General features: G+C 45.0%; 1 protein-coding gene across 4 annotated transcripts in view; it reads left to right on the forward strand.

The window, feature by feature from the left end:
* Positions 1–25,502, forward strand: part of BICRAL (BICRA like chromatin remodeling complex associated protein) — a 121,228-nt gene that overhangs the window by 15,261 nt on the left and 80,465 nt on the right. For 3 of the 4 annotated variants that reach the window (XM_063604905.1, XM_034962103.3, XM_034962102.3), the window contains exon 2: positions 20,192–20,456. The gene's annotated coding sequence lies outside the window, so the exon portion shown is untranslated. Of the gene's footprint in view, positions 1–7,273; positions 20,457–25,502 lie in introns of those variants that run through there. The other variant, XM_034962106.3, reaches the window with a different exon arrangement.

The following is a 25,502-nucleotide window of genomic DNA, read 5'->3' on the forward strand; positions in this document are numbered from 1 at the left end:
TGAGCCCAGGAGTTCAAGACCAGCCTGGACAACATGGTGAGACCCTGCCATCTCTATAAAAAATACCAAAAAAAATAGCGAGACATGGTGGCACAGGCCTGTAGTCCTAGCTACACAGAAGGCTGAGATCGGAGGATGACTTGAGCCCAGGAGGTCGAGGCTTCAGCGAGCCATGATTGCACCACTGCACTCTATCCTGGGTGACCTTGTCTCAAAAAAAAAAAAAAAAAAAGAAATACGTACTTCTTTCAGGATTATCGTGATGTTAAATAAAGTGCTTACAGTATGGAAAAGTACCAAGTATTGGGCCAGGCCTACAGTAGCTCCTCAAAAATGCCAGGTCCTTCTGCCTTCCAGTCACCACGACCTTTTATACTTTTGTTCTTTTGCAGTTCCCAGTCCTTAAGGTCAGTGGTGGAGCCGAATTTGCTTTGTACTCTATGACTTTCTTGGAAAGGGCCCTTTATTGATTCCCTTATGAATAGGTCTCTGGCCTTTCTGCAATGCTGGGGAATAGTTGGGCAGAATTTACATGTAAATAATGCCAGGAAAAAACAAAACAAAAAGGCCCCAAAGAATCCTAGAAAGACAGAGCTGGGCAAACTCTGAGGGTTCCTTTAATGCCAGGACAAAATTTAACTGGCTTGTAATGAAAGGAAAAGATAAAGATATATAGTGATTTCAATGACAGTTTTAAAAACTTTTTTTAAAGCATTTCTTTTATGAAAGCTTCGCTATCTGTGAAATCTTCACTTTTGGGAACCACTAATCTAATCTTATCTCACTTTACAGATAAGGGCACGTAAAACACTTGCGTGTTATGTAATATTAGTGGTATATGAGGTGTCTTCACAAAGGCTAAGTATTTAATTGTAAGTTCCTGGAGGGATGTGGTTGTGTCTCCTATTTTTTACACCCCATAATCCCAGTTTATGGCATCATGCCTGGCATGTGAGGCACCCAATAATTATCTAGCTGGGTGTGGTAGACACACCTATAATCCCAGCACTTATTCCTTGAGCCTAGGAGTTCAAGACCAGCCTGGGCAACAATGATACTTCGTCTCTACTAACAGTAAAATAACTTAAGCCGGGTGTGGTGGTACACGCCTGTAGTCACAGCTACCCAGGTGACTGAGGCAGAGGATTGCTTGAGCCTGGGAGGTCGAGGCTGCTGTGAGCCGTGATCATACCCACTGCACTCCAGCTTGGGTAACAGAGTGAGACTCTGTCTCAAAAAAAAAGAAAAAAATCTATTGAATGAATAAATGAAATAGCCTGGCACTCTTGAACCTTAGATTGTAATGATATTTATTCTTACTGATAGAGCTAGTAAACTCCTCGAGGGAGCCTCTGCCCTTTATTGCCCAGTAGAACAGATTCTCTGGGTGAATGAGCCCAAAGGTCAAACAGATCAAGCATTTTCAAGAAAAGATAACCCAATAACCTGAATCATAGCAGGAACCACGAGGTACTTCACTTATATTATCTCATTTAATCTTCATGGTAATCTTGCCAGGAGGGTAATCATTTGAAGCAAGAACAGGTTTAAGATTTCTTAAAAGACACAGATGTAAGTCTTTAATACAGATTGGGAAGAGGATTACTTTTTCTGTCTCAGGTTCTTCAGGATAAAGGATAAAGATTTGGAGATCGTTTAAAAGCTTTTATATAAATGCTCATTCATTGAGTTCAAATACTTTTAAAATGTCCTGGCAGTTGAAAGTTAAATAAGAAGCAAAAAATTATTCTTCTGCCTAGAATTTTTAAGGTTATCTTCTTTAGGTAGGATTTTATTGTTTGCTATGATGTGCCGCTTTTCTTGAAATACTACAAACCAGTGTTTTCAGCTGGGTGCGGTGGCTCACACCTGTAATTTCAGCACTTTGGGAGGCTAAGGCAAGCGGATCACTTGAGGTCAGGAGTTCAAGACCAGCCTGGCTGACATGGTGAAACCCCATCTCTACTAAAAATGTAAAAATTAGCTGGGCATGGTGGCATGTGCCCATAATCCCAGGTACTTGGGAGGCTAAGGCAAGAGAATCACTTCAACCCGGGAGGTGGAGGTTGCAGTGAGCCAAGATTACACCACTGCACTCCAGCCTGAGCAACAGAGTGAGACTCTGTCTCAGAAAAAAACAAAAAACAAACAAAAAAAACGAGCGTTTTCAAAATGCAGGTACCAAGCCAGTGAGGTCATGAAATGCATTTAGTGCATTAAAAAAAAAAAAAAAAAGACAAAAGAAAATAGCATATTAAATGTCTGCCGAGGCTGGGCACAGTGGCTCACACCTGTAATCCCAGCACTTTGGGAGGCCGAGGCAGGCGGATCACCTGAGGTCAGGAGTTCAAGACCAGCCTGGCCAACATGGTGAAACCCTGTCTCTACTAAAAATACAAAAATTAGCCGGGTGTGGTGGCACGCGCCTGTAGTCCCAGCTACTCGAGAGGCTGAGGCAGGAGAATCACTTGAACCCGGGAGGCAGAGGTTGCAGTGAGCCAAGATCATGCCACTGTACTCCAGCCTGGGCGACAGAGCAAGACTTTGTTTCCGAAAAAAAACCCCAAAAATGTCTGTCGGGCACAGTGGCCCACACCTGTAATCCCAGCACTTTGGGAGGCGGAGGTGAATGGGAGGATTGCTTGAGCCTAGGAGTTCAAGACCAGCCTAGGCAACATGGCATAACCTCGTCTCCACAAAAATAAAAAAAATTAGCCAGGTGTGGTGGCACGTGCCTGTAGTCCCAGCTACTCCAGAGGCTGAGGTTGGAGGATCACCTGAGCCTGGGAAGTTGAGGCTGCAGTGAGCCATGATTGCACCTGGGCAGCAGAGTAAGACTCTGTCTTAAAAAAAAAAAAAAAAGAGTTTTGTGTTGCATATATAGATTTATATTATGTAACTGTATTCTATATATACACATACACGACTTGAGAGATAGGTTGTATTCTTTTTATAGGTTATGGGGTCTTTTGTTTGTTTGTTTTTTTGAGACGGAGTCTTGCTTTGTCACCCAGGCTGGAATGCAGTGGTGCGATCTCAGCTCACTTGCAAGCTCTGCCTCCCGGGTTCATGCCATTCTCCTGCCTCAGCCTCCCGAGTAACTGGTACTACAGGCGTGTGCCAACACGCCTGGCTAAGTTTTTGTATTTTTAGTAGAGACGGGATTTTACCGTATTAGCCAGGATGGTCTTGATCTCCTGACCTCGTGATCCACCCGCCTCAGCCTCCCAAAGTGCTGGGATTACAGGCATGAGCGACCACGCCCGGCCTAGGTTATGTTTTAAAAATGTTAGAAAAACAGTTTTGTGAATAAATGATGCCTTGCACTTTATGGGGCTCAGAAGTGTTTGTTGAATTGGATAAAGAGCTGTCTTTGTGTCATTACAACGCTGTAGCAATAAGGAACTATGCATGCTGAGCGAACTCCTGTGAAATGTCTTGTCAAGTGAGAACCTATTTGTGCTGCAGAGACTTTTCCCTTCTGTAGTTGGTAATAATAATGAAAGTTTGCTTTTACAAAGTAACTATTACAAAGTTGCATTATTATTGCTAAACAGTGAAAGAGGCTGATTTGGAGGACGGAATAATAGCAGGAAACATTTAGGAATGTGAATGTGTAACAGGGCTATGTTGCCAGGGATTTGTAGCTCTGACAATTGGGAGTTCTCTCTGGGAGAGATCCCAGTGGTCCATGACATGTAGTAATTTGAAATTTGCTGAGGCGCAAATTCAAGTACATCCTAGGAGGCTTGTGGGGAGGGAGACAGTCATTGAGCTAGTGAGCAAGCCACGCCCCCTGCTCCATGTATGTGTTTAAACATGGCATGCATGCTATTTTTTTCTGTTCTTTGTCTTCACAGAGTAATTCCCTTCAGGTAATAGAAACTCTTTTCATCTGAAGAATGATGATGAAGTGAAAGGTGAAGCTTGAGTGAAATGTGTGTTGCAAACATAAGCCAAGGAAAATATAGGCTCTTGATAAAGGTGTGAGTTCCCCAGAAAGCCAGAGCCACTGTAGGACTTCATGTATCGTACAAGTGGGTGATTCCTGGTGCTCTCTTGTTGGTAGCTCTACAGGCTGTCAGGGATCAAGGCAATATTATTTGCTGCTTTTTTTTTAAGAACCTGTAGGGGTGAGCATTGATTTGAGGCAATATATAATGATTGATTATATAGCCTGTGGAAGATAGAAACTTAGTGTGTAGAAATCGTTTAAAAAGAGGAAAAACTATATTGTATATGTGGGGATTTGTTTGTTTGCTACTAATTCCAGTGCTTTTTGTTTTTGTTTTCTGTTTATTTCTTTTGAGACCAGGTTATAAGACTGGCTAATTTTTGTATTTCTGGTAGAGACAGGATTTTGCCCAGGCTGGTCTCGAACTCCTGGGCTCAAGCTATCCATCCACCTTAGCTTCCCAAAGTGCTGGGAATGCAGATGTGAGCCACCATGCCCAGCCTTCCGGTACTTTTTCATCAATTGCTTTAGGAGTGACTTTGTAAAGTTCTCTGATATTATCTGAGTAGTCAAGTTCTTTAGGATTGTGTCATCAGTCTCAAGTTTGCCCAGAGCTGGGGCTTTTCCACAAATCTTCGGGGTAAGAGAGAGAGATGAAGAGTTGGAGCCAGGACAAGGATCGTCAGTGGGAAAATCAGGACCAGATTCTGCTTCTACCTTCATGTGTAGATGCTGACTCTTTTGAAAGAACTACAATAAAGTCACCTGTGGATTGACCCACATGCCTTAGCTCTGAAACACGCAAACTGGCTAACTGGGGAATCCACTCCCATGCCATTCTCTAATATTTGTTCACCTAAACTTAGCATCCTGTAATGTGCTTGTGAGTCATAATTGCAATTGTAGAAAGACAGAGAAAGAGGCCTGGCACAGTGGGTCACGCCTGTAATAGCACTTTGGGAGGCCGAGCGGGTGGATCACTTGAGGTTAGCAGTTTGAGACCAGCCTGGCCAACATGGTGAAACCCCATCTCTGCTAAAAATACAAAAATTAGCTGGGTGTGGTGGTAAGCACCAGTAATCCGAGCTACTCGGGAGTCTGAAATAGAAGAATTGATTGTGCCGGGTGCCGTGGCTCACGCCTGTAATCCCAGCACTTTGGGAGGCCAAGGCGGGCGGATCATGAGGTCAGGAGATCGAGACCATCCTGGCTAACACAGTGAAACCTCGTCTCTACTAAAAATACAAAAAATTAGCCGGGCGTGGTGGCAGGCGTCTGTAGTCCCAGCTACTCGCGAGGCTGAGGCAGGAGAATGGCGTGAACCCGGAAGGCGGAGCTTGCAGTGAGCTGAGATGGCGCCACTGTACTCCAGCCTGGGCAACAGAGTGAGACTCCATCTCAAAAAAAAAAAAAAAAGAAGAAGAATAGATTGAACCTGGGAGGCAGAGGTTGTAGTGAGCCAAGATTGTGCCACTGCACTCCAGCCTGGGCAACAGAGTTAAGCCTCTGTCTCAAAGAAAGAAAGGGAAAGAAAGGAGAGAGGAATGTCAATTTAATTAATTGTTTAAAAAGAGGAAAAACTGTATTGTATGTGTGTGGATTTGTCTGTTTGCTTATTAATTCCAGTGCTTTTTTTTTTGTTTTCTATTTATGTCATTTAATAATTAATGTCATTTAATTTTAAATGAGAAATTGTGCCTCATGTAAAAGTTTTTTTGTAAAAGGCTAGGCTGAGATTCATTCATCGCCTCACCATGGATGCCACCATGAGTCTAACTCTGCTGTCTCAGCTCTGCAAACACAGATGATAGATGGGCATCTCATCTGAACATCATTAGGTCCAGGGAACACTTGTCCATGCCACCCTGACTGACTTTAATCCAGTGGGTGTTTGTTGAGTGTCTGCTACCTGCAACACCAGCCAGGTGGCTTGATACAGTAAAGACTCAAGAAATGTTAGCTTAACATATTGATGCAAGCTACTGTAGTTGGCCCTGGGGAGAAGGGAAGTATAAAAATGAACAAAGTGTAGTCTTCATCTCCTTGAGGCTTACAATCCAGGGACAGACATGAGGACAAGTAATTATTAGTCAAGCTGACCATACTGTGTGTTATCAAGGAGGAAGGAAGTTATATGGAAGTACAGAGGAAACAGGAGGGTAGGAAAAGTGGGAAGGCAGGGGAGGTGTCCATAGGAAAGGAACACCAGGCAACAGGAAGAACACAGGCAGAGCTGGGTGGACACCAATTGAGAAACTTGGGAATAACACCGCATGGCAAGAGTGGAGAGTAGTCTGGAGCAGCATGGAGGAGGCGTGGTGGAAGATGGGGCTGGAGATGCCAGTCATTCTGAGGGTGCTTGGGGACCTGTCAGATGGTTTAGAGCAGGGAGTGAAGCATCAGATTTGTGTTTTAGAAGAAGGTGAAGAGAATGGATTGGAGTAGGGGAAGTGCCATTGAGAGGCTATTGTAATGGTTCACTGGATAAATGACATGGCTTGACCGAGAGCAGTGGAAATGAAATGGAGGTTACTCAAGAATGATTTGTCCTCGAAAGTCAATCTGTGAATTTATAATGGGCATGAACTTACCAACCACTGGAATGATTAGGTCAGCTGGCCGGAACACTACTTTTAAAAGTGAAGTCCATTAATAATCAAAAGATTACTGGCTGAAAGTGAAGTGAAGGCAAAAGGAGTTGGATGGTCTGAGAGGACCTTTTACCCCATCGATAGTAGTTTTTACATAGCAGTAATACTAAAGCTTAATCTTTGGTGGGTTGTTGTTCTCTATGGAGAGATACTTGGCCTGCCACAAAAGGAGGAGCTGCTTCTCTGGCCAGCACTGGACAGAAGCTGGCCAGCATATTCCAGGATCTTTGGTTTGCAAGAAAGTGAGCTTGCTCAGATTAGCAGGTAGAATGAGGAATAATTGTAAGGAAAGGAAATATTCCAACTCCAAAGCTAGAAAGCCAGCCAGGCCTCAGGGGGCTCAGATATCAATCAGGCACTTTCTCCTCCCTTCTCCCCTCCATGCCCAGTGAGAATCTGCTTTCTTCCCCTCTACCCCAATCACTGGTCCTTCTGAGGCCGTGCACTTACATGGGCCCCATTACCACTTCTCCAAAATGGTGGCATTGCCCCCTAGGCTTTCTAGCCTTGTAGTCTGCTCCTCACAGCTGACCCAGTGTCTGTGTCCCAAGTGCTAATACCCAGAAGAGAGGATCCTAATGGCCCAGGTTGGGTCAGATGTCGTTCTCTAAGCAGGCTAAAGATGTGATGTGACAGATGCTTTGAGAAAAAACAAAATGGTAGTAAAGAATGGGTAACTCTAATATATTTTAAACGTTTCTGGACTTCATGTTAACCCAGTGTATTGGTTGTCTATGACTATATAACAAGGCACCCTAAAATGTAGCAGCTTAAAACAGCAAGCATTTATTACATCACAGTTCTGTGGGTCAGGAATGCAAGAAGAGCTTAGTTGAGTGTTTTTGTCTCAGGGTCTCTCATGAGTTTATAGTTAAGCTGGCCCCTGGGGCTGCAGTCCTGTGAAGGGTAGGCTGGGGATGATCTGTTTCCAAGCTCACCCGTGAGGTGGTCTGGCTACCAGCAGGATGCCTAAGCTATTAGCTATTGGCTGGAGACTTCAGTTCCTCACCACATGGGTCTGTCCATAGACTCTCTGAGTGTCCTCATGACATGGCAGCCAGCTTCTCCCAGAGTGAGTGATCCAGAGAGCACCCAAGATGGGAAGCTTCTGCCCTATCCTATTGGTCACCCAAACCAACCCTGGTACACAGTAGGAGGGAGGATGCACAAAGGTGAGAATACCAGGAGGTGAGGCTTGCTAGGGGCCATCTTGGAAGTTAGTTACCATATCTGGTCAAGAAACATTCCTTTAGTGCCTACTGTGTGCCAAGTGCCGGGACTGGGAGCTACATGACACAGAGTCTCTGTCCTAGAGCATCAAGCTCACTGTCTGGGCTGGAGAAGCCTCACACAAACACAATACCATGTGTGCTCGGAGCCCTCACCTCTGCCCACCGACCTTGCATACTGCTACCACATTTATCCTCATGGAATTCAAATCTGTTCATAGCATTCTCGTATTGTGTCCTGTTTGTCTAGAATTTTTTTTGTTCAAAAACTTAAAGATCACCACTACAGTAAGAAATACACTTATATTACAAACAAGTACATACATACACAGACACATTTATAACTGAAACAGATTTCCCAAGTTTACACCCTTACTGCTTGTATGTATTCTGGTATCTTCTGATCTAGGTTCTTTCATTTTTTATAAAAGCTGATCACAGTCTCATGACCTGCACAGCCTACTGCATTGTGACCTGCAATGTGGAAAGCAGCGGCCTACGGATCATCCACACCCTTCCATGATCTGCAAAGCCCCTCATCATCTGCCTGTCCCCCTCATTTATATTTAAGGACTTCGCCACATACACTCTCTTAGGTTCCTCTACCAGGAGCTCTCTTCCGCCTTTCCCCATGTGATTTGGAGAACTCTTAGTCATTCTTTAAAACCCAGCTTTAAAGTATCTCCTGTTCTTCCCTCTCTTAGTTTTTTGTTTTCTTTTGTTTTTTAAGACAGGGTCTTGCTCTGTCACCCAGGCTGGAGTGCAGAGGCGTGATCTCGGCTCACTGCAACCTTCGCCTCTCGGGTTCAAGCGATCCTCATGCCTCAGCTTCCCAAGTAGCTGAGATTACAGGCACGTGCCACCATGCCCGGCTAATTTTATTATTATTATTATTTTTTTTTTTTTTGAGACGGAGTCTTGCTCATATTGCCCAGACTGGAGTGCAGTGGCGCAATCTCAGCTCACTGCAACCTCCGCCTCCCAGGTTCAAGCGATTCTCCTCCCTCAGCCTCCAGAGTAGCTGGGATTACAGGCACCCGCCACCATACCCAGCTAATTTTTTGTATTTTTAGTAGAGACGGGGTTTCACCATGTTGGCCAGGCTGGTCTCGAACTCCTGATCTCAGGTGATCCACCCGCCTCAGCCTCCCAAAGTGCTGGGTTTACAGGCATGAGCCACCCCGCACGGTCAGTGTTTTTGTTTTTTTCAGTCTGGAGTGCAGTGGCGCGATTTCCACTCACTGTAGCCTCCACCTCCCGAGTTCAAGTGATTCTCCTGCCTCAGCCTACCGAGTAGCTGGGATTCCAGGTGCCCGCCACCACGCCCCGCTAATTTTTGTATTTTTAGTAGAGACGGGGTTTCACCACGTTGGCCACGAACTCCTGACCTCAAGTGATCCGCCTGCCTCGGCCTTACAAAGTGCTGGGATTACAGGCGTGAGCCACCGCACCCGGCCCTCCCCTCTCTGAACAGGATTGCCTACTCTGTCCTCCGACTCCCAGAGCTTTTCACTGACACCTGGGGACTGCTGGGTCCCTCCTTCTCTCCTAGCCTGCCCAGGGCCACCCCAAGCCTGCAGTAGATTTTCATTTATATCTGTAAGAACGTTTACAAGGACATAGAGCAAATTAGCATCACACAAATGACGACGCTGCAAATGAGCGGTGTACAGGGTTGGCGGGTGTTGCAGGCAGGTTTCCTGTCGTTGGCGCCACGTGCTGCAGAAAGAGGACCCCTCCCCCTGCGGGCCGCCGCTGCGCCCGTGCATCCGTCACAGGTACAATTCGCACCGGAACTTGCGGCCCGGCTTCATTACGTGATGCTTTTTAGCTGCTCTGGTTTCTTTTTGTTTTTTCTACTTTTCTCATTTGTTTGTGTTGTTAGGGACAGCCTAGTGAGAAACTGAGCTTCAGGCTGCGCAGATAGAAAGGCCTCTATATCTGCATCCCCACCCCTGTGGGGGTGGCGGGAGGTGGTGGGGGGGTCCTGTCTGAAGTGGTAGGGAAGGAGGGTTTTGAGGTTTTTGACTATTTGCTTGCAAGTATCTAAGTAAGAGATTTGTTTGCCCACATTTGCACTCTCTTGGCTAGCAACCCGACAAAATATTTTCTGATGGTTTTTCGTGTATGTGGTTTTTGTTTTTGAGGGAGAGAATAATTAACACCTTGGTTAAATTGTACTGAGATACAATGGCTGTTTTTAAAAATTGCTGTTAACTGAAGGGTTGAAGCTAGTATAATTCCCAGGCTCAGCCTCTTGGGAGGCTGAGTCTCCAATAGCATAGCCTTCAATAGACTATGCTGTGAATTGCAATCAGAAAAGAAAAAAAAATTAGACACGAGCAAAAGCAATTAAAGTATTTATTCTCCAATATTCACATTTCTGCATTTGTCAACAGCTGTGGAACTGTCACAAGATATGCTGATTTGGTTGTGGTATGTGCCTGTCTGGGGAGGGGAGGAGGAGGATGAAGGCAGACTGTAAACAAATCATTATTGTAAAGTGATCAGTGGGTAATAGAGGCGTGTATAGAGTGCATAGAGAAGGGACTCACTCATTTTAAGCAATGTTTTTCAAATGGGGTCACCTCCATTAGTGAATCATGAAGTCCTTTACCAAGTGCCTAACAGCATTTGAAAAAATTAAGACAATATAGAATGAAATACATCAAGATGCATCCTCCATAGTAGGTTTAGATTTTTTTTTCGAAAACCTTTGTTTCAATTATATATCTACTGAATTACAATGTGAAATGTGTTTCTTGGGATTGAGTCTCAAGCAAAGATGTTTGAAAGCCACTGAGGTAGGTGACGGGAGAAGGCTTCCCAGAGGAGGTGGCATTGGAGCTGGGCCTTGAAGAATGGTGGACTTGTGCCACAGGAAAAGGGAATTCCAGGCAGATGGGAAAGGATATGTCCAAATCTGGATCTGTTTGTTCAGGGGCAGGGTATTCTCTGTAAAGGGACCACAGGGTACTAGGAGAGGACTGGCTCGAGATGTGCCTGGGGAGGCAGGTGGAGCCAATTACCGAGCCACTTGAAAGTACATATACCACTTCTCAGCTTGCCCTAGAAATTCCCATTCTCTGGTTATGGATTTGGGTTTGGGAATCTGTACTTGCAATAAACATCCCTGGGCAGTGAGGCAGTGAGGTGCTGATGAAGGTGTGACACAACCAGCTCTAGAATCTAGAAAGATGATCTTTGTAGCAATTTGGATAGGAGATCAATGGGAGGCCAAGCAATAGGCGGACCTGAATTCAGGTGATGGTAATTGGCAAAGAATTACCATTGAGGGAGGATGGTATTCGAGGGAGATTTTGGAAGTGAGTTTTGTAGGGACCAAGGGAAAGCTTCACCTCCGCCCTGTGAAAGTTTGCTGAAAATGAACTGGCAGTAGACAGATTAAGAGGAGAAAAGACATAACAATTTATTTAATATTTAACAGGTATAGCATGGGGGAATAGCAGGAGAATGATTACCCAATAACCCAATGAGGTCCAGGTGCCTAAGTACCCTTCTTCACAGAAGAAGGGGAGATGGGGAGTGGAGCAATTTTTTTTTTTTTTTTTTTTTTTTTTTTTTTGAGACGGAGTCTTGCTCTGTCACCCGGGCTGGAGTGCAATGGCACGATCTCGGCTCACTGCAACTTCTGCCTCCTGGGTTCAAGGGATTCTTCCGCCTCAGCCTCCTGAGTAGCTGGGATTACAGGCACCCGCCATCATGCCCAGCTAATTTTTGTATTTTTGTAGAGACAAGGTTTCCCCATGTTGGCCAGGGTGGTCTTGAACTCCTGACCTCAGGTGATCCACCCACCTCAGCCTCCCAAAGTGCTGGGATTACAGTCGTGAGCCACTGCACCTGGCTGCAATTAAAAAAAAAAATTAAAAAAATACAAAGCATCGCCATGTTGCCCAGGCTGGTCTCGAACTTCTGGGCTCAAGCAGTTCTCTAGCCTAGGCCTCCTAAAGTACTGGGATTATAGGCAAGAGCCACCTTGGCCAGCCTTTTTGTGTGTGTGTGAGACGGAGTCTTGCTCTGTCACCCAGGCTAGAGTGCAGTGGCACAATCTCAGCTCACTGCAACCTCTGCCTCCTGGGTTCAAGCGATTCTCATGCCTTAGCATCCCGAGTAGCTGGGATTACAGGCGCCCACCGCCACGCCCAGCTAATTTTTGTATTTTTAGTAGAGACAGGGTTTCTTCATGTTGGCCAGGCTGGTCTCAAACTCCTGACCTCAGGTGACCCATCCGCCTCGGCTTCCCAAAAGTGCTGGGATTACAGGCGTGAGCCACCGCGCCCAGCTGGCCAGCCTGTTTTTGGGGATGATGGCCCATTGCAGCTTTGACCTCCTGGGCTTAAGCGATCAGAGCAATTTTGAAGGGTAGCAAATGATTTTTAAGAAGAATAAATGGCTCAGGGGACAGAAATTATTTTGTAAATGATTGTTTTGGAATTTGAGTGACAGGCAGACATTATCTTGTGAAAAAACCCGTCCAGATGTGATTGCATTTCTCAGTCTTTTCTGTGACAAATAATGAGATTTCAGAGAGGAGACCTAAGGCAATTCTGTTTCTCTTTTGGGGTCCAGTAGTTAAGGGAACTTCAGAGAACATCCTGTGCTTTGAGAGAGACGGAGGACTGAAAAGATAGGGGTTTGGAGGAGGAGAGGTCAGAGAGACCTTGAGGCCCATTCTTTAGTTCAGCATATCAGGGTGCCATCTTTCAAGCTATCATTTTTCTGAGCTCCAACAGCTCCATGGTTTGAGGGAGAATGAGGAGGAATCATAGACAAATGAAAAATATCCAGGGGTTGGTCTAGGGGAAAGGTGGGTGTTACAAACATGCATAGAGACTAGAGAGGAAGAGCAAATTCAGAAGGGAAGATGATTACTTGAGTTTTGGTGCTTGCATGTGGTGGGGCAGGAGTAACTCATCGCATTTTCACCAGGCTGCGTGCGAAATATCCTTTCAGAGCATCAGTGCCCTTTGCTCTGACTGCCAATCTCTGAACATCCTCCTGATTGTCTTAGACCTGACTCAGGATTGATAAATACACCTAACTAGTAGTTGATTGGTATGATTTATAGTGAGAGATATATAAACATTTGGAGTATAAGAGTACTTGTACCTTTGCGCAGGGTGTCACTTTTACAGTATTAGGGTCCCTGGGAAATGGAACTAGTAATCGGAAGATTTAGGAAAGAAAGAATTATATGGTCTAAGGGTATTTCATCAGGCTCTAAAAAGTGCTCAAGTAAGAATGTGGCTCTTTAGTGATCAGAATACTTGTGAGGGTCACACAGTGTCTCCACTCCCATAGTTTTTTTTTCTTTATTGTCAAGGATATTTCTTGGTGCCTGCTTAGTACATACTTATTTCCTTGTCTTCCACTCATATTTATGAGTCATCTTTTTCAGAGTGGTTCCTTTTTTTTTTTGAGACAGAGTTTTGCTCTTGTTGCCCAGGCTGGAGTGCAGTGGCGCGATCTCAACTAACTGCAACCTCTGCCTCCCAGGTTCAAGCGATTCTCCTGTCTCAGCCTCTCAAGTAGCTGGGATTACAGGTGCATGCCACCACACCCAGCTAAATTTTGTATTTTTGGTAGAGACAGGGTTTCACCATGTTGGCCAGGCTGGTCTTGAACAATCCTGACCTCAGGTGATCCGCCCGCTTCAGCCTCCCAAAGTGCTGGGATCACAGGCGTGAGCCACTGCGCCCGGCCAGAGTAGTTCCTTCTTCAGATGTTTTACCTCTTAGTAGTTTCATTTTCGGAAAGCACACTGACATTTATTGGGCAAGTCCCTTTACATGGGTGTTCTATCTTAGAGACTGACTTTCTCACCAAGCTCCAAGTGTGCTTTGTAGTAGCACCTTAAAGCCTGATTATGTGACCTCCATTCCACTTCCTCTCCACTCCCCCATCCTCCTGAGCAGGTGGAATAGAAGGAATGCTCTATTTAGGAGAGTTAAAGAGTTCTGATAGAATTCCAGGGGGACCTGGGAGCCAGTGAATGGCACATCCTGGGCATGCCTTCCAGCAGCATGTGGTGCCCCCCTAACCTGATGGCTGTCCTCCCCTCAACATACTCTATGGGGAAACAGTCTACATGGGTAAGACAGGAAGGCCAGCGGGAGTGCTGAATGCTTTTTTTTTATTACTAACAGCTCTGCTGTATTGTATTAATTCCTTATCCTTGTACTGAAAGCTTGTAGGAGTTCAGATTTTTTTTAAGTCTGTCAAGGAAAATAACCAGCTTGAAACATGTCATTTAATATAGAGACAAATAGCTTTAGTCCTCTACAAGGATGATGTGAAGTGTTTAAATTCATATATTGAATAAAATAATGTAGGCAAGGTATTGAAAACATTTGTAATCACTCCAATAAATTGCTTATCATTGCTTTGAAAATAATTCCACGGTACTTTTAATAACAACAACAACCACAACAATAATGGCAACTGTTATTCAATACTATATATGGGACACTGAAGCAAAGGTTTTTTATTTTATTTATTTATTTATTTTGAGTCAGAGTCTTTCTCTGTCACCCAGGCTGGAGTGCAATGGTGCAATCTCAGCTCACTGCAACCTCTGCTTCCTGGATTCAAGCAATTCTCCTGCCTCAGCCTCCCGAGTAGCTGGGATTACAGGCACCCGCCACCACGCCTGGCTAATTCTTGTATTTTTAGTAGAGATGGGGTTTCACCATATTGACCAGGCTGGTCTCTTGGCCAGGCTGGTCTTGAACTCCTGACCTTGTGATCCTTCTACCTTGGCCTCCCAAAGTGCTGGGATTACAGGCATGAGCCACTGAGCCCGGCCCTTATTTTTATTATTATTTTTTTATTTTTGAGACAGGGTCTTGCTCTGTCGCCCAGGCTGGAGTGCAGTGGCTTGATCATGGCTCACTACAGACTGAACCTCCCAGACTCAAGTGATCCTCCCACCCCAGCCTCCCAAGTAGCTGGGACCACAGGCACATGCCACCATGCCCAGCTAATTTTTGTATTTTTTGTAGAAATGGGATCTGACCATGTTGCCCAGGCTGGTCTCAAACTCCTGGGCTCAAGCGACCCTCCTGCCTCAGCCTCCCAAAGTGTTAGGATTACAGGCATGAGCCACCGTACCTGGCCAAAGCAAAGGTTTTATATACTTAATATTATTGAACTCTCCTCCAACCAACCTGAGATATAGGTTATTACTATCTCCATTTTACAGATGAGGAAACTTAGGTGAGAGAAATTTTTAAACTAGGCCAAAATCACGTGGCTAAAAAATGGCAGTGATAAAACTGGAGAGAGAGAACTCTAAACCATTAGGCTGTATAGTACTGCCTGTAATCAACTGGGCAATGGTTTTACATGGTTTAAGGAGATCTACTTTACCCCCTTAATATATGGGTCTCTAGACAGAGATATGCTAATTTCTTGTAGATCTTGTGGACTGGGCTATGTTGCTTTTATTGCAAAAGCATTGATTGTGAGCAAACTATATACAAAATAACTCTGCTAGGCTCTTAGAGAATTTAAGTATGCAGATGATGGTCTGGCATCCTTGAGGAGCTCCCTATCCAGGAGGGAACATAAGAGAAACATATTAAGTTGAATCATAGGAGACTGCCATTGAATATTCACATGGGAAGATCTCACAGGGCTTAACCTGACACATAACTAAAATAAGGCAGTACAGTTGAATGTATTGAACTCTCATTATGTTTCAGACACCATGCTAAACATTTTACACTAGTTCCTGAATGCTTAAAATAACTCTCAGAGGTGGGTACTATAATCATCCCCATTTTATAGATGAGGAAGTTGAAGCCTTGAGTGGTGAAATGACTTGCCCAAAGCCACACACCTGGTAAGTGACAAAATTAGAATTTGAACCCAGGTCAGTCTGAATACAGAGCCAGTACACTTAAACCTCAGAATATAAGTACGTCTATACGTACAAATAAAAGTATATACCTTATTTATGCACACCGATAATTTAAAAAAATTTGTTTCACAAACACCCTATAGAACACTTACTAACTCTTCTGGTATGTGTTGGTATTTCTGTGATCTGGATACATCTGGTCATGCATATCACTACTCAATCTCCAGCATTTTCATTCTCCACTTCTGAGAATGTTTAACCAACCAAGGGGAACATTTGGAGGCAAAAAAAGAAAAACACTTTCACTTTTCATTGTTATGTGGACACTGGGCCTGTTTATTTGGAGGTCCAAGCATGTGTTAGAACATTTCAATTATATTTCCATCCTCCTTTTTTTTTACTGTCCAGTTGCCTTTCTTTCTAAGTCACATACACAGATGGGAATCATAGGAGTGGCCATTTTATTGTACATAATTAAATTGTAGAGAATACAATTAAAGCTATTTGCATATAGTAAAGCCATTTTAAGAACTTTCCTCTTAAAAAGTTTTCTAATCTTACATTCACTACCAAAATCCTGTCTATATAAACTATAATTTTAAATTTTAATATACAAAGCATATCCCTCATTTAAATGAAGTTTTGTAATAATCTGGGGAAAAAGTTGTTTTTGTTTTGCCATATTATTAAATAATTACAATTTTGGTTGTACCTGGAGAATCTGAAATTCTCCTACTGTGTCCCAGTATTTTGTAAACTCCTCCAGACTTAAAATTAGGTTGGACAACTGGCATTCTCAAAGTAGGTCTTTACTAATTAGACAGTTGTCCCCTCTGTACCACACCACTGGACTCTAATGTTAACATTGAAACAGCAAAGACTGCTTGTTCCAAAGATCCTTTTCAGGCCTGACAGAGGGTGAGTTTTGGGGTCAGCCAGACTTGGTTCTCCTGTCTGCCCTTATTAGACTGATGTTCCCAGGCAAATTGCTGAAACTATCCTATTGGGAACCTCATTTACAAAATCAAGATAATTAAACCTTATTCTTCGGGTTTGAGTGAAAGTTCATATGATAATGTGTATAAGTATCTAGCATAGTGCCTGGTGGCACTTAGAAGACCTTCAATAAATGTCAATGTTCTTGTATTTGGACATTCTCTTAAAAAAGCCTGCAATGCCCTAAGCTCTTTATGAGTATATAAATTCAGGTTTGTTAGGTCATTTTTTAAAGTCAGATTTCGGTTTCCTTGCAATTCTGGCTGACTTGAGAGGATAGCTTTCCGAAATCCATTACTATTTTATTGGAGGGCCCAGCACTGTGGCATACACCTGTAATGCCAGCAGTTTGAGAGGCTGAGACGGAAGGATCACTTGATCCCAGGAGTTCAAAACCCAGGGGGCAACAAAGCAAGACCCTGTCTCTTGTTTTTTGCGGGGTGGGGGAGGGACGGAGTCTTGCTCTGTCGCCCAGGCTGGAGTGCAATGGCGCAATCTTGGCTCACTGCAACCTCCACCTCCTGAGTTCAAGCAATTCTCCTGCCTCAGCCTCCTGAGTAGTTGGGATTACAGGCGCCTGCCACCACGCCTGGCTAATTTTTTTTTTTTTTTTCTGTGTTTTTGGTAGAGATGGGGTTTCGCCATGTTGGTCAGGCTGGACCCGTCTCTAAAAAACTAAAAAAATTGGCTGAGTGTGCTGGTGTGCACTTATATTCCCAGCTACTAGGAAGGCTGAGGCTAGAGGATTCCTGGGGCCCAGGAGTTCCAGGCTATAGTGAGATATGATCATGCCTCTGCACTCCAGCCTGAGTCACAGAGGGAGATCCTGTCTCAAGAAACACACACACACACACACACACACACACACACACACACACACACATATATCACTGGAGCTGTGGAGCAACAGCTGTAAAACTTGCTTGGTTGGTCCTAATTGCAATGCATAATATATGGACTCTTGAAATGTAATTCTTAGAAATGGGTATTATAATTACATCCCAGCCAATCCAAAGGCAACTTAAAACATGTTTAAAAAATTTTCCAAGCCAATTAGAAAACTGGTTGGTCCAACCATCAAGTGTAGAAAAATATGCTAATTTATGCAAAGATTACTGTTCCAAGGAGCCCTTGGCTGCATTTGAAGCAAAATATCTGAGAAAACACCTCAATGATACTGTGTAATACTAAATCACTGAATGTATTTTTAAGGCACATTTAAATATAAAGCATACATTATGAATGATAGAATGGCAGTACCAGAAAAAGATATAGTGTTTTTCTTTGTTTGTTTTTTGAGACAGAGTCTTGCTCTGTTGCTCAATCTCAAGCGATTCTCGTGCCTCAGCCTCTCTGTAGTAGCTGGGACTACAGGCGCATGCCACCATGCCCGGCTAATTTTTGTATTTTTGGTAGAGACGGGGTTTCACCATGTTGACCAAGCTGCTCTTGAACTCCTGGCCTCAAGCGATCCTCCCATCTTGGCCTCCCAAAGTGATTGCAAGCGTGAGCCACTGCACCCAGCCAGATCTTTTTTATTATTTTTTAGAGACAGGGTCTCACTCTGTCAGCCTGCCCATAGCTCACTGCAACCTCCAACTTATGGGCTCAAGCAGTCATCCTGCCTCAGCCTCCCCAGTAGCTGGAACTACAGGCATGTGCCACACATACCTGGCTAATTTTAAATTTTTTTTTTAGAGATGGGATCTCTCACCATGTTGCCCAGTGTGGTCTCAAACTTCTAACCTCAAATGATCCTCCTCCCTCAGCCTCCCAAAGGGCTAGGATTACAGGCTTGAACCACTGTACCCTGACTAAAAAGATCTTCTGTGTTGAATATGACAACATTGTATGCCGGCCCCAACAGATTTAATTTATGCAACATAGTCCAGTTACAGTATCCTTATATATGCAAGAAAGGTGTACTACCATTACATTTTTTTTAATGCTTAAGGGGATATAGAAGCCATACAATAATTTCACTTAAATAATTTTAATCTAGAGAGAGTTTTATTGAGAACTCACCAAATATCTGGGAGAGATGGGCTTGAGCCATTTGAGAATAGCTACTCCATAGGCAGAGCAGCTGAGCATTCTGTTTATCAGCAGGATCCTATTGCTATATGCATTACAAATGAATTTTAAAATAATTTATAACATTTCTTAGGCTTAATATGTATTTTTTAAAACCTGAATTACATTCTGTACAATTCACCTTTTACCTATCCTTGATGTTTATTTAAAATAAAATACAACAAAACCCCTAGTATATTTTGTGGGCATTTGTAGTTAACCTAGACTACAAAGGCACCTGCTCCCACTCCAGGCCACGTAATGTTGTTGTTGTTGTTGTTGTTGTTGTTGTTTTGTTTTGTTTTTGTTTTTGTTTGAGTCTTGCTGTGTCGCCCAGGCTAGAGTGCAATGCGCGATCTCCGCTCACTGCAACCTTTGTCTCCCAGGTTCAAGCGATTCTCCTGCCTCAGCCTCCCGAGTAGCTGGGATTACAGGAGCCCACCACCACGCCCAGCTAATTTTTGTATTTTTAGTAGAGACAGGGTTTCACCATGTTGTCCAGACTGGTCTCGAACTGCTGACCTCAGGTGATCCACTCGCCTCGGCCTCCCAAAGTGTTGGAATTACAGGCGTGAGCCACCGCGCCCGGCCTGGGCAACATAATCTAAATACTTTGGATACTAGATGGTTTACAGAGAAGTTTCAACAATTTGAGATTTGAGATTAAAAATGGGTGGTAGTTATACTTGGACCAAAGAATGTTAAAAGATTGACTAGCTCTCTTTTAAGAATGAGGGGGTTATGTAATGAAAATTCCGCAAATATGGAGATAAAAGACATCTACATAAAGAGAAGGCAGTAGAAAATGAATGTTTTGAGAGTGATTTACTCTGCCTCACCTTCCTTTTAGTCACTGAAGTTTTTGTTTTCCTTTTTAATGTTCACATACGGGCTTCACAGGTAAGGTTTCAAGAATTTTGGAACGGACAAAGAGTGTTGCAAAGGAAAGCTTAGTACATTTGAAAGTTAGGATGAACCAGTTATTTGCCTAATAACTAAGTTAAAAGTGGTTTTGGTTTTTAAAAAGCATATGCAAAACGTATTCACTGAGGCTTGCTCTAATTAGAGTTCTAAACAAATCTTGTAGGGTTTTTTTTTTTGTCTTTAATCTCCCCCCTTCCCGTGTCAAGTTAAACTGGGTGTGTGTGTGTGTGTGTGTGTGTGTGTGTGTGTGTGTGTGTGTGGAGAGAGAGCCTGCAAGAGAATTAGCACGCACCTCGTGGATCTTAGTAATTTTTTAAAAGCCAAATAAAACTGTTTCTTGAATAAACCAATACATTTCTGAAGTTAAAAAGAATTCCAAAGGAAACAGGAATGAACATCCTTGCAGCTTGATTTTCAAAAAAAAAAAAAAAAAAAAAATTTTTTTAATTAAAAAAATCCTAATCTCCACATTTTTTGCCAGGCGAGAACCGAAGTTTGGAGGTAGACGAGCAGGCGAGCGGTTTGCCCGGGCGCAGAGCATGAAGGCCGGGCGGGCGCGGGGAGCGGGCGCCCGCCGCCCGGCGCGGGGGTGAGCGAGAGAGAGAGCGGAGCGCGTGTGGCCGGCGCCGCTCGGCCGGGAGCTCCCGCGCTCGCGCCCCGCGCCCCGCGCCCGCCGCCGCCGCCGCCGCCGCCCCTGTTGCGATGGCGCAGAAACCCCGTTGACAAGGCACTGCTTTTTCATGACGGTGAGTTTCCCTTTGAGTGTATTATAATTTTGTGATAAAAATTTCAAGGAGAAAAAAAAAACCACACAACCTCCTTCCTCTGCCTCTTTCCTTCGGGGAGGGGAAAAGCGAGGGAGGGGGGGCTGGAGATCTGTCTCCAGACTGTAAAGAAAGAGGAGCAAATTAAACACCGAGTTGCCAAAACCAGGATATTAGGTTTCAGCCCAGAGAGCTATTGGCTAAGGCTGTGTTTTTTTTTTTTTTTGGGGGGGGGTGGGTTTGTGGGTGGGTGATGGTGGTGGTGGGTGGATGTTTAATGGACACGGAGAAAAGGGGAATCGAGTGTTTATGCCTTTCCCAGCGCTGCCGGGGCCCCGGGAAGACCAAGTTCAGTGTCTCGGGCGGGGGCGCAGGCGGGCAGGGGGCGGCGAGGCCGGGCCGGGGGCGCCTCGGCGGGGTGGGGGCCCGGCGCCTTTCTTTTTCCTTTTTTTTCTTTTCCGCGGATGCAAATTTCTGGAGCGGGGAGAGGGAGAGCCCGGGAAGGGGGTGGCGTGGCGGTTGGTGGTGGGGAGGGGAGGGGAGGGAAGCCTTTTAATGACTCATTGATTGAGCCGGTTTAAAATTAGTTGTGTGCGCGAGTGTGAGTGTGTTTTCCGCCCCCCGGAGCCGCCGGGAGCCGGGAAGGAGGGAGCAGGGCTCGGCGAGGGGAAGACGGCGCGGCGGGGCCGCGAGCAGGGGGCAGGGAGGGCCTGGAGTGACGGCGGGCGAGGAAGAAAAATAAGCTTTTCCAATCTCCTCCCCTCTGTTTTCCCCCCCTCGTTTCTTTTCTCTCTCGGAAGCTCTAGGGTGTGAATCACATTTTCTTTCTTCTCGGCAAAATGGACCCCGCGTCTGGGGAGGGGGAGGGGAGAGGGTGGGGAGGGAGGCGGCGGAGACGGGGTTTATTTTTCATCCTGGCTTCCCCATTCCCGCCGCATCTGCGGGCGGCCGCGGCGAGGAGAGCAGGTCCGGGGTGCGGCGGGGAGAGCTCGGGGCCGGCGAGTCGCCCCGGCCCCGTTCCCGCTCCCGCTCCGAGCCCGCGGCGGCGGCGCGCACCTGCCGCGGGACTGCCCCTTCCCAGCCGCCTCGCTGCCTTTTCGAAGCACCGCCGAGGATCCGCGGCCGCGTCCGGCCGAGCCCCCAGCCGCGCGGAGGACCGGCGGCCCAGCCGGGCGTCTCCTTCGAGGCCCGCGCTGTTCGCCGCGCCGGCCAGAAGAGATGTGCGGCTGGGACGGCGCATTTTTGGCCGAGTGCGCGCGGGCGTTATGCTTTTCGCGCCCCCCCCGAGTCGCCCCAAATGCGGGATATTGGGTGGGGGGGTGCGGTTGGAAGGCGCTAAGATGGCGCTGGGCCTGGCCTGTCGCCAGGGCTGGTGGCGCAGTTGCTCGGCGGGCGCCATCTTTCTCGCGGCGCGGGCGGCGCCCTCCGAGGACATCTCGATGACCAGGGCGCCGCGAGGCCCGGGGCTAGCGGGAGCCGAGAGCAGGGTGCTGAATTCTGGAGATGGGACCGGGGTCGCGCGGCCTTCTTCCCCACGCCCCCAGACCCAAAAGACGAGGCCGCCGGCTCGGAGCGGGAAGGGCTGGGGCCAGCTTCTTCCTCCTAACCACTTGTTTGTGATGGAAGAAGGGGGCTGGGGGTCGAGCCTCGCGGCTGATGGGTTCCCTCCCTGACCCCGCACCCCCACTCCTCCCAGTCGAAATTGGAGGTGAGGCGCTCCTGCCATTTTCTCTCCTGCGGTCTGAGAGTGGACGCCTTTGTCTTCTCTGGCCCGGCGTGGGGGCAGGGCATTGAGCCTTTTCCTTAATTCTTCAGTTATTGAAAGTAGAGTCCAACCAGGTTACAAAACTAAAAAAAAGAGTCGAGGACATTGTCTGTCTGCCTTCCGGTAGCATGGTTCTCTGTGGGTACCCTACGCTTCGTTTCTTAGTTTTACTCTAAAACAACCCTGAGGAGACATTTACTAGTTGTCAGATTACGGGTAGGTGATGGGTTCCAGTTTTTTGAAACTTTTTTTGTTGGCTTTCATATTACTTCAAATGGCAGTGAATTAAAACAGTTTCTTAGAACTCTAATCTGAAAAGTTAAATACGCTTTAAAACAGCCTGAAACTCTTCTAAAAAGCAAAACTGCATTATTAAAAGCATCCATGTAAGTATCTGTTGGTAGTATCTATTAGAGATGGGGGAGGGGTTTAACTTTTACATTATTATTGAAAAGAGGAGGGGAAAGGTCTATAAAGCTCTGATCTCTCTAGAAGTCCACATACATGGAAAGTAAATAGTTAATTTCTAGTGTAGAAAAATAACACAGTGGTGCCAGTAGGTGTGTCCTTGTGTTTATAAATATACATAGTGGATGTTTTAGACCATTTAATGAGACCTATTATATATTGAATACCTGCTGTATGCCAGGAACTGTGCCTGATGCTTTGTATAATTTCTATTATATCAGCCCAGAAATAGTGATTTTATCATCTGTCTACTGGGGAATGAACTAACGTTCATAGAAGTATAGTAATTGTTCGAGGTCTTGCAGTTTTAAGTAGTAAAGTTGCCATTGGATCACAAAAGCTGTGTTCTTCCCCCTACACCTATGGTTTCCAAATGTGAGCATCAGAATTAATTTGGGAGATGTTTTTAAATAGAGATTTGTAACATCACCTCTTCCACCATCATTTGCTAGGGCCAATTGGGTCTTTTAATAATGTGTCAGGCACTCCAACTTCTTGATGTTCAATATTGACATTCTGGCCCACCCTGCACCGCTATATCCAAAGATCTAGTATTCCAAAGCTCTCCAGGTGATTGCAGTGACACAGACACACGTTTGGACTGTCTTGTACTATGCTATGCACTGTTCTGCTCTTTTTTGAATTGGAACATGAGAATTGAGGTCCATGTAATTTTGAGTTTCAGTAGTTTTTTGCTCACATTAGTCTCATTTTTATTTTTCCTCTTGTAGCTGCCATTTATCAAATCGAAATTATTTCCGCAGAGAAAAAGGTTTAGGTATCCTAAGACTTTAAAATCTCAGTACATTTTTTTAAAGTATGTTGTCTCATTCTATTGAGAAGTTATACAACATACAGGCTTCAAGGTCTAGCCAGGCCATCTAGTTTAGTCAAGACAGCTGTGTAACAAACATAGCCTTGAGGCCTGGCACGGTGGCTCATGCCTGTAATCCCAGCACTTTTGAGGCTGAGGCAGGCGGATTACCTGAAGTCAGGAGTTAGAGACCAGCCTGTCCAACGTGGTGAAACCCCGTCTGTACTAAAAATACAAAAAAGCTAGCCGAGTGTGGTGGCAGGTGCCTGTAATCCCAGCTACTTGGGAGGCTGAGGCAAGAGAATCACTTGAACTGGGGAGGCAGAGGTTGCAGTGGCCCGAGACCCCGCCATTGCACTCCAGTCCGGGAAACAAGAACGAAACTCCCATCTCAAAAAAAAAAGAACTGAATCCAGGATTGATCCAGAAATTGAGAATAGGGTAGAAAAGACCCTGATATAAAGACCTGAAGATAAATCCTTAAAAGAAAAGATTGTTTACTGAATTTTGAATTGTGGACATATCTTCTGGGTTTTGGGAAGTAGGATGGTCAAGTTATGTGGAACCTAATAGCAGAATATGGATAAAAACACAGGTCAGGGCCAGGCACAGTGGCTCACACCTGTAATCCCAGCACTTTGGGAGGCCGAGGTGGGCGGATCACGAGGTCAGGAGTTCGAGACCAGCCTGACCAACGTGGTGAAACCCCGTTTCTACTAAAAATACAAAAATTAGCCGGGCTTGGTGGGCACATGCCTGTAATCTCAGCTACTCAGGAGGCTGAGACAGGAGAATGGTTTGAACCTGGGAGACGGAGGTTGTAGTGAGCTGAGATCGCGCCACTGCACTCCAGCCTGGAGACAAAAAACACAGGTCAGGAAGAAGCATCTAGAGCAGGTGATGAATAGATGACCTTACTAAAATGAGAAAGAACCAAGTCGGTGATGAAATCATTAATTTCTCTGGATTAAGGATCATGTATTTTATTTTGTGCTTTCTCTTGTTGATTCTTCTCAAATCGTTGTGTTTAGTAATTGCTAGGGAGAGTAGTTTAAAACTTAGATTTTTGATGCAGATGTCAGAATTATACCATCTTTGCATATGTCCACATTGGAAAATTTTTGTAAGGAGCATTTGTTGGATACCTCTGTGCAGTCTGTGTCCAGTCTAGACCACTAGGTGGGTGGAGTGACTTCCAGTTTTTGAAGGGAAGTCACTTCTGGTTTTTCTCCCCTTGTTTTTTATGGTAAATGCCAAAGTAATTATAATCTTTGACTAGACTAAAATCCAATAAAGCTTGAAATGAGGGGGAAATCTAAAATAAACCTGCTTAGAGGGAAACAGTAGCTTCTTTAACCTTGTTGGAATTTTAAGACCGGCAAGATCTCTGCACTCATGAAATTTACAGTATAGTGGGGAAGGACAGAAAATAGTTTAAAAATCAAGATAATGACAGATTAAGAAAAAATATTAAGTGGCTGGTGGATCTAAAAGAGTATGTTGGGAATGACCATTTTGGCTAGTAAGGGTCAAAGAAAGTCTTTTCGTAGAGGTGATATTTGAGCTGAGACGTGAAACATGAACTTGTGCTAGCCATGTGAAAAGCTGGGGAGACATTCCAGACCTGGGAACAAGTTCAAAGACCTGGAAGGCTGGTTGTTAGACTGGAGAGAAGGCTCCTCTGAGCAAGGGGAGAAATTATGAATAGGGTAGGAATGAGATGGAGTTGGAGAGATCCTATAGGTTGTCTTGTATTACTCCATAGGGGGATTTTTGGATTTAATTCTAATGGCAATGAGAGGGGTTTTAATTTGGGCAGTGATAATGTTTTTAAAAATAACTGGCTATTTAGAGGAAGAGAGGAAACAGGGAAGTTAGGAGGCTATTGTAGTAGTCAGCCCAAGATCGATAGTATCTCAGGCAAGTAAAGTGGCAATGAGATACAGCAGAGTAGACAGCAACTTTTACATATGTATTTTGG

This window comes from Pan paniscus, chromosome 5 (genome assembly GCF_029289425.2).
Source record: "Pan paniscus chromosome 5, NHGRI_mPanPan1-v2.0_pri, whole genome shotgun sequence".
Lineage (NCBI taxonomy): Eukaryota > Metazoa > Chordata > Mammalia > Primates > Hominidae > Pan > Pan paniscus.